Here is a 7,526-nt window from a genome sequence, read left to right on the forward strand (position 1 = left end):
ACACACACACACAGACATACACAGACATACACACACAGACACACACACAGACACACACACAGACACACACACAGACACACACACAGACACACACACAGACACACACACAGACACAGACACACACAGACACAGACACAGACACAGACACACACACACACACACACAGACACACACACACACACACTCCACACTTAGAACACTTAGTCAGAGTCCCAAGCTAGCAAGAGTAGTAGTGAAGCTGGGATCCCAGGAGGATTTTCTATCCGCAGTACACGTCCTGTCCACTAGGTGGTAGCAGAGTGTCCAGTGGTTTCAGAGAACTCAGGCCTCGCTAGCAACCTTGGTATACAGAAATCTCCAAGGTGAGGTTGAAGCTGGCCACTCCCACTGGAGACCACCCATGAAAAGGACATTCCCCATCGCTCCTGTCTCCTGAGGAAGGGATCTGGATGAGGGAAACTGAAAACTGCCCGGTCACACTCCTCAGAGGAGAATAGGCTTTGGGAGCCTGCCATATTTTCTGGAGGCATTGGGTGGGTACAGCCACGGCCTTGGCATCGTAAATCGCAATCAAGAAAAGACATCTAAGGAGGAAATACTACCCGCTCCGCTGCGCAGCCTTGGCCAGGGTCCTGAAATCTTAATGGAATTGAGCAATTTTTTTTTTTTTTTTTTTTTTTTTTGCATAGCACCGTAAATTCCTGGTGTCTACCTAATCTCCTGATCACGTTATTCAAGAGACATTAAATGGAGAAAGGAAAAGCTGCTCATTAGAATAGAGCCAGGATAAGATGACATCTCAGGAATGGTCTCTGCCAGCACCCTTGTTCCTGCGCCTTCCCCTTTGACATATACAACCCGTCTAGTCTGGTTTCGCAGGTGAGAGCCACCTAGAGGGTTTCTCCACTTGGCTTCGGTTTGAGTCAGTTACCCCTGGACTGGAATCTTCCAGACTGAATGGGACCTAGCTCCCTTTGGCAACAGTTCCTCCTGCTGCGGCTTCTTCCTGGAGTTCACGGTCTTCACTCCCTGCCCCTTCCCCACCCGTTGTGACACCAGTGCCAGCCTTCTCCTGCAGTGCGCCCGCTGACCCATGGACTCCTGTCCTTCCTGCGGTCTTCCTCCCTAGGCAGAGATATCTTATCTGGAGGCGCCTTGGAGTGGGTTGATGTCTGGTTTGGGATTAGAACGCCTCTAGCCCACCAAGTGGGGGCCAGCTGATGGCCGGCCTAAGCATGCGCTGGAATCAATCCCAAACTCCCTTCTACACAGTGGTCATATCGATGTAGCAGCTTCATGAGGCCACAAAGTGCTCAGAAGCACAAGGGCTGAGATGAATGAAGTTATTAGCACAGATGATGATGATGATGGTGATGATCATGGTGGTGGTGATGGTGATGATGGTGGTGGCTACTGCTAACAGCGGAGAAACCTTCACGAAGTATCATTGTTTCTGTTTGTGGAGATGGGATATAGCTGCTGCCCAGGCTAGCCTCAGACACTTCCTGCTCCTCATCACCCAATCTCTATCGGCCTCCAGACTGCTGGGACTACAGGCCCCAGTGCCTTTGCTCTGATACCCTGCCTAGGCCCACTCTTCCCCGCTGTGCTGTGAAGCACAGATAGTGAACCTCAGACTTCTCCCCTCTATTCCCTCTTCCCAGATGGGCCCTGGGCCAGGTGTGTGGATGTGGGAACTTTAAGCAGCCATGGTACCCCCTGCTTGACTCCTACAGAAAACATTCATTAACCCCACTGGGCATGTACCCTCACCTGCCTCATGTCAAAAGGGCATCGAGGCCACTCTTCCCACCCTGCTTCCTCCATCTTTCAACTCTGGACTCACCTCTTCTTCCAGGAAACCTTTCAGATCACCTGGTCCATTGCTATGGTACCCCAGAATGCATTGCATGGACCAGCCCCCATGACCAGAATCTGTGATGCCCCCAGAGCCCACGTCCTAAAGTTATGGTCCCCAGTCTGTGGCACTATGATAAGGTGGCAGAAACTTATGGCAAAGAAGGCTCATGAAGGTCACTAAAGCACACACACAGAGATACACACACACACACACACACACATACATATGGTAAATATATGGTATATATTAAATATATGGTATATATATAATATATTTGTAGTGTATATATGGTATATATAGTATATATACTATATATAGAGTATATGTGGTATATATAGTGTCTGCATATATATGTTATATATAGGTGTATATGTGTGTATATAGTATATATAAGTATATATACAGTAGAAACAGCATATATAGTATATACACAATATATACACTATATATAGTATATATAGTGTATGTATGTGTATATGTGTATGTATATATATATGTGTGTGTGTGTGGTATATACTATGATGTCATGTGCACACATGACACACTCAAAGGGAAAAGGACCCAGAGACTAGGGACAGGAAACCTCTGAAACCATGAGCTGAAGTAAACATTTCTGACTTACAAGATGGTTACCCTGGACATTTTGTCAGAATAATACCCCATCACTCCTCAGAACTCGCCATTTCTAGGGTTAGCAGAGCCTAGTGGGTGAGAAGGAAGGTGGAGAGGCTGACCCTAGGAGACCTTGACATCTTGCTTCATTCTGCCCCCTGGTGGCTGAGTGATTGAATCTCCAATCCCTAGTGACAAGGAGCACTTAGTGAAGGTTGGCTGCCTGGCCAGGAAGCCATGGTCTCCTTAGGGTAGACCACTTAGTACTGGAATCCAGCTCTGTGAACTCAGGATACAGTCCTCTTCCCAAGTCCAGGTCCTAGACCTTTAATTTGAAATGCCAGGTCTTCTTTAGTGAACTGGGAGCCCCACACCCTGTGCCATGTTCTTCCCAGTTCCCCATCGTCTATCTTCCCACAGGTCTTTGTGTATTGCAGGGCTCTGCTGAGCCAGGAAGGATTCCCACGGCCTCTGCCCCACGGCTGGAATGAGCAGTCAAGCTGCCATGTTGAGGCACACCCCCTGCCTTGTGTGCAGAAAACATTCATTAAGCATTTTAGAGAACAATGGTAAAGAGAAAAACACTCATTAGAAGCAGAAACGGTTTGCAAAGAAGCCAGCAGTCTGCTGGGAGTCACGGCCAGCGATGGAGCTTATTCTCAGAGAGAGCTACACTCAGAGGGATGCATCATGGAGGCCTGAGGCCCGGGGCCCCAGATGGGGAGACACTTTCTGTTCGACTCCGCTTCATCCCTTGTCACTGTCGCTGGCCCTAGGGAGCTCAGCCCTGGAAGCTACAGCCAAGCTACGTCAGGCGGTGAAGCAGGGGCTGGAAGATTACTGCTGTGCCCCATTCCTGGCTCATGTGTGACTCTAGACCTGGCCCTGTTCTCTGTGGACCTCACTGGGCACTGAAGCCGAAAGCCCTGATAGCTGTGACACAGAGGGTGACAGTGTGAGCAAAGGCAGCGTGGGTGGGACCTGCGTACGTGGCCTTCTCTACAGGGTCTGGCCAGCTGGAGAAGGAGATGGAGAAATACATTCGACTCTGGGTCCATAGGGGCTTGCAGCTTGGGATACTGCCTTGGGCACAAGTGGCCCCACCCTGATGCACCTCTGAGATGCCCAGCGTCTTGAGCAGCACAGCACCCTGCTCACTTGTGTCCTGGATTCGGCTACAGTAGAAACTTCACTAGCAGGGACTGGGGGGGAGGGGTTATGACACACACACACAAACTGACAGCAGCTCCCACCTGACTCCCTCAGTGCCAAGCACAAAGCCTTGACCACAGCAGGACCCCCTCCCCGAAGAAAGCCAGGTGGCTCAAACACTTCTAACTCAGTATGACTCAGTTTCATCTTCTGGGTCTTGACGTTGACCCATGCTCCGAGCCACTGGCCTTTGGGCTTGCTCTGAGCTGCCCTTTGAGGACATTTGTTTGTTAAACTGTGACCTTTCAGACATGTTGGCTCTTGCCCTGCCTTGGTCAAGGCTCCGTGCTTGGTTCTGAGGGAGACAAAGGCAGCAGGTTGCTCTGTTGGGGGGATCTACCGCTGTGTTGGGGGGTAAGACCCCAGTGGATTTCTTTGTGGGCAAAGCAGAGGTCCCTGCTGTGCTAAGTGGCTCTGAAGTGGCCCCCACTGGAAGATGCCAGAGGATGGAATCGAGCCACGGTCTGTGGGTAAGAGCTGGCTACTGAGCTGAGACTGAGACAGGAGCAGCCAGAGGTGGGGGTATCCCTCGAGGAAGTTCCTTTATCCAGCTGTAGCCTCCCCTGACTGCACCCATCCTGCAAGTCCCACCCTCTCTAGAAGGCTGTCTTGTTCCAGCTACTTTGCTCAGCAGATGGTGGGCTGTATGCTCCTGGCCAACCCAGGTCTCTTCCTCAGCACCTCCTCGGGGCCTGAACACCACCCTGTTCAGCAACTTCCTTTCTCAGTTCCCATGGGGCCCAGCCCTGATACCCTCCTGCCCACCAAGGCTTTCCTGTGGTCCTTGGTGTTCGAGGACCCAGAGATGAGGGATGGGGATGATAATCCTGCCCGGCCGGCGTGAGATGGCAAATGAAGATGCACCAGAGCAGCCAAGCTAGTTCTGCCAAACTGGCCTTTGGTGGGAGGAGGGGAGTCCAGCTTCCTGTCAGCAGATCAGATCGTGACAAGCGAGACTCAAGCACGCAAATCACCCCAGGCATGTCTTCAACAGCCAGAGGCCAGGATGCAGAGACAGGGAGGGAGAGTGGAGAGTGTGCAGAGGAGAGGGCTCTCCCTCTTGCTTTGGGCGCATCTGGAAGGCACCGGAATGCAGCTGTGGAGAAGAGAGCTCGGCCCTCACGCTGCCCATAGGTGTCTGCTTCTAGCAGAGGAAGTTTAATGGAGTTAAAAAGCCACAAGAGCGCGATGGGCTGAGGGGAGGCCGTGGAGGCAGGCGTAGGGCAGGCATGGAGGAGGAGGGGGCCACCCTTGAGGAGAGGTATTCGCACTCCCAGCAGGAAGCCGGCAAGTGGGGAGCTGATCTGTTAGGAGTCCCAGTCTGGTGTGGCACAGAGGGCATGGCAGAGATGCATTCTAACAAGGGGTATAGACACCAAAAGGAAAAGAGCCACAGCCAGGGACAGGAAACTGGAATAAATCAAGTCCCTGTGGCGTAGCATCCAAGCCAGGGAACCAGGGTCATGTTTGTAGCCAGCCCAGAGCACTGTCCTCAGAGCCGAGACCTCACTGAGCTGCTGCTTAGTGTCTTCAGGACAATGCCTAGGAATAAAATTAGTGCTCCACCACCATGTCAAACACCCCTGGATGCAGGAAACCAGACACTCCTGCATCTGCCTCCCAAGGACACGGAGACGGGACAACTGGCAGTGGAGCCTGGTGCGAGGGAAGTGTCAGCTTTGCCGATGAGCAATATTCTGACTGGTCGCTTTCTAAGGGATGTGCTGAGCCACGGGCAACTACTTTGGGGACTGAGGGAGAATGAAAGGACTGACTGGTGGCTACAGCTGGGAGACCAGGGTGGTAGGGCCCTGGCAAGGCTGAGCTGTGACCTCCCTACGCAGACAGCCTCAAACCCTGTGATACTTCCCAGACCATCCTCCCTGAAAGCAGTGGCCTCTCTGTACCTGGTGCTCTTTTCTGTTAGTTTATTCCCAACCTTGCCCCTCAGGTCCCCAAGACAACAACCCTCATGTGCTTGTCGGTTTGAACAGAATTGCGAGCACACAGTGGGGCCACAGTAACGAGGCCCTCAGGCAGCAGTTCCTGGCCAGAGGTAGTAGGACAGAGTTATGTGTAAGGGTAATGGGGACAGGCCCATTGGGCTGGGTTCTACATAGAGAATTTGTATAGCAGATAGCTTGGAAAGAGATCCAGGTCCAGCCTCATTGGATACATCCTCAGCCCTTCCTCCCTCGCAGTGACATCCTATCCTGAGTGGCTTCTAGATAGCCTCTGTTTAGACCCAACGGGCCAGCACCATGGACAGAGACAGTCTGGCTACACCACAGATACAGCTGTTTGTCCATAACCATAGACATAGGTGTTTGTCCATACAAAGAGAGGCTGTCTGGCCAGCACCACAGACAGAGGCTGCCTGGCCAGAACCATGGACAGAGGCTGCCTGGGTTGCACCACAGACATAGCTGTTTGTCCATAACCACCAACATAGTTGTTTTTTCATAACCACGGACAGAGGAGGTCTTGCCAGCACCATGGATAGAGGCTGCCTGGCCAGGAGGCTGCCTAGTCACACCACAGACAAAGCTGTTTATAACCACAGACAGAGGCTGCCTGGCCAGCACCACGGACAGAGGCTGCCTGGACAAAATCATGGACAGAGGCTTCCTGGCTACACCACAACATAACAATTTGTCCATAACCACAGACAGAGGCTGCCTAGCCAGCACCATGGACACAGACCCCCCACCACAAGCATGGCAGATGCTCCCACACCACAGTCTTTAAGGCAGGCATCACATATCAATCACAAAACCTACTCCTCTCCAGTGGGCAACTCTGACAATCCCACAGTACCAAAAACAGCCATGAAAGCCTATTTCCCACATGTACCTTCTGACTAACCAAGACAGCAAATGAATATATGGATTGTAGCCAACAGGGATTTTGTAGTGAGGGACGGGACACCCAGCCTTCTTAAACCTCACCAAAAGGAAACTGGGGACCTTGGCACCTTGAAGCATCTACTTTTTATCCTCATGAATGAGCAAGGTGTACCCTGGCCACCAGTTCTCACTCTCCTTTCTGGAACCTCACTCACAACTAGACCTGTCACCAAACCAGCCTTGGCAAATACCGCTGAAAACTAGGAGATCGCACAAGGACTCTCAGCCCAAACTTTCTGTCACGCACAAGAGCCCCATGCCCCCTCGACGCCCTCCACAGACCCTTCCCAAGCACCAGAGAGCGACGCATGAGAAATCCAACCTCAGCCACCTACCTGAAGGAGCCAGTAGCACCTCCGGTGGAAAGTAGGTATGATGGAGGAATGGACATAGCAGCCGTACAAGCACTAGGGAGAGAGAGGAAAAACGAGAGTTCAGTTGGAAAGAGGGAAGGAAGGGAGGAAGACAGTGGGTGCAACAAAGAGGAGCAAGAGGGACCATGCCACCGCTGGCAGGCCTAGGGAGACTGAGGCACAGGGTGGACTCCAGGGATAGGGTCTAAGATAGATTGTAGGGCATGCCAGTGTGTATGTGGGGGTGGGGTGGGGTGCAGGCATCTGGCACTGTATCCTGTGGAGGACTAGAGGCACTGGATAACTCAGAACTGCCAGGCAGCACTAAGGGGCTGAAGTTACCGTGCTCATCGATACAGCCTAGGCTGAGATCCTTGGGTGTATTGGGAGGATTGAGGGTTACCTTGTGAAATAAAACAACACACACACATACACACACACCCTTACACACACGCATGCACACACACACACAGACGTATGCATGCACACACATATATACACACATCTACACATGCACACAACACACACAGAGACATGTGTGCACATGCACACATAACACAGACATATGCGCACATGCACACA

At 51.9% G+C, this 7,526-nt stretch overlaps 1 protein-coding gene across 1 annotated transcript in view; it reads right to left on the bottom strand.

Annotated features, from left to right (window-relative positions):
* The window catches only part of LOC110292296 (calmodulin-binding transcription activator 1), a 232,798-nt gene extending 225,800 nt beyond the window's left edge, over positions 1–6,998 (bottom strand). Inside the window, exon 1 of the mRNA XM_029476776.1 lies at positions 6,927–6,998. The gene's annotated coding sequence lies outside the window, so the exon portion shown is untranslated. The remainder of the gene's footprint in view (positions 1–6,926) is intronic.
* Positions 6,999–7,526: the final 528 nt, after the last annotated feature.

The sequence above is a fragment of the Mus caroli genome, chromosome 4 (genome assembly GCF_900094665.2).
Source record: "Mus caroli chromosome 4, CAROLI_EIJ_v1.1, whole genome shotgun sequence".
NCBI classification, from domain to species: Eukaryota; Metazoa; Chordata; class Mammalia; order Rodentia; family Muridae; genus Mus; species Mus caroli.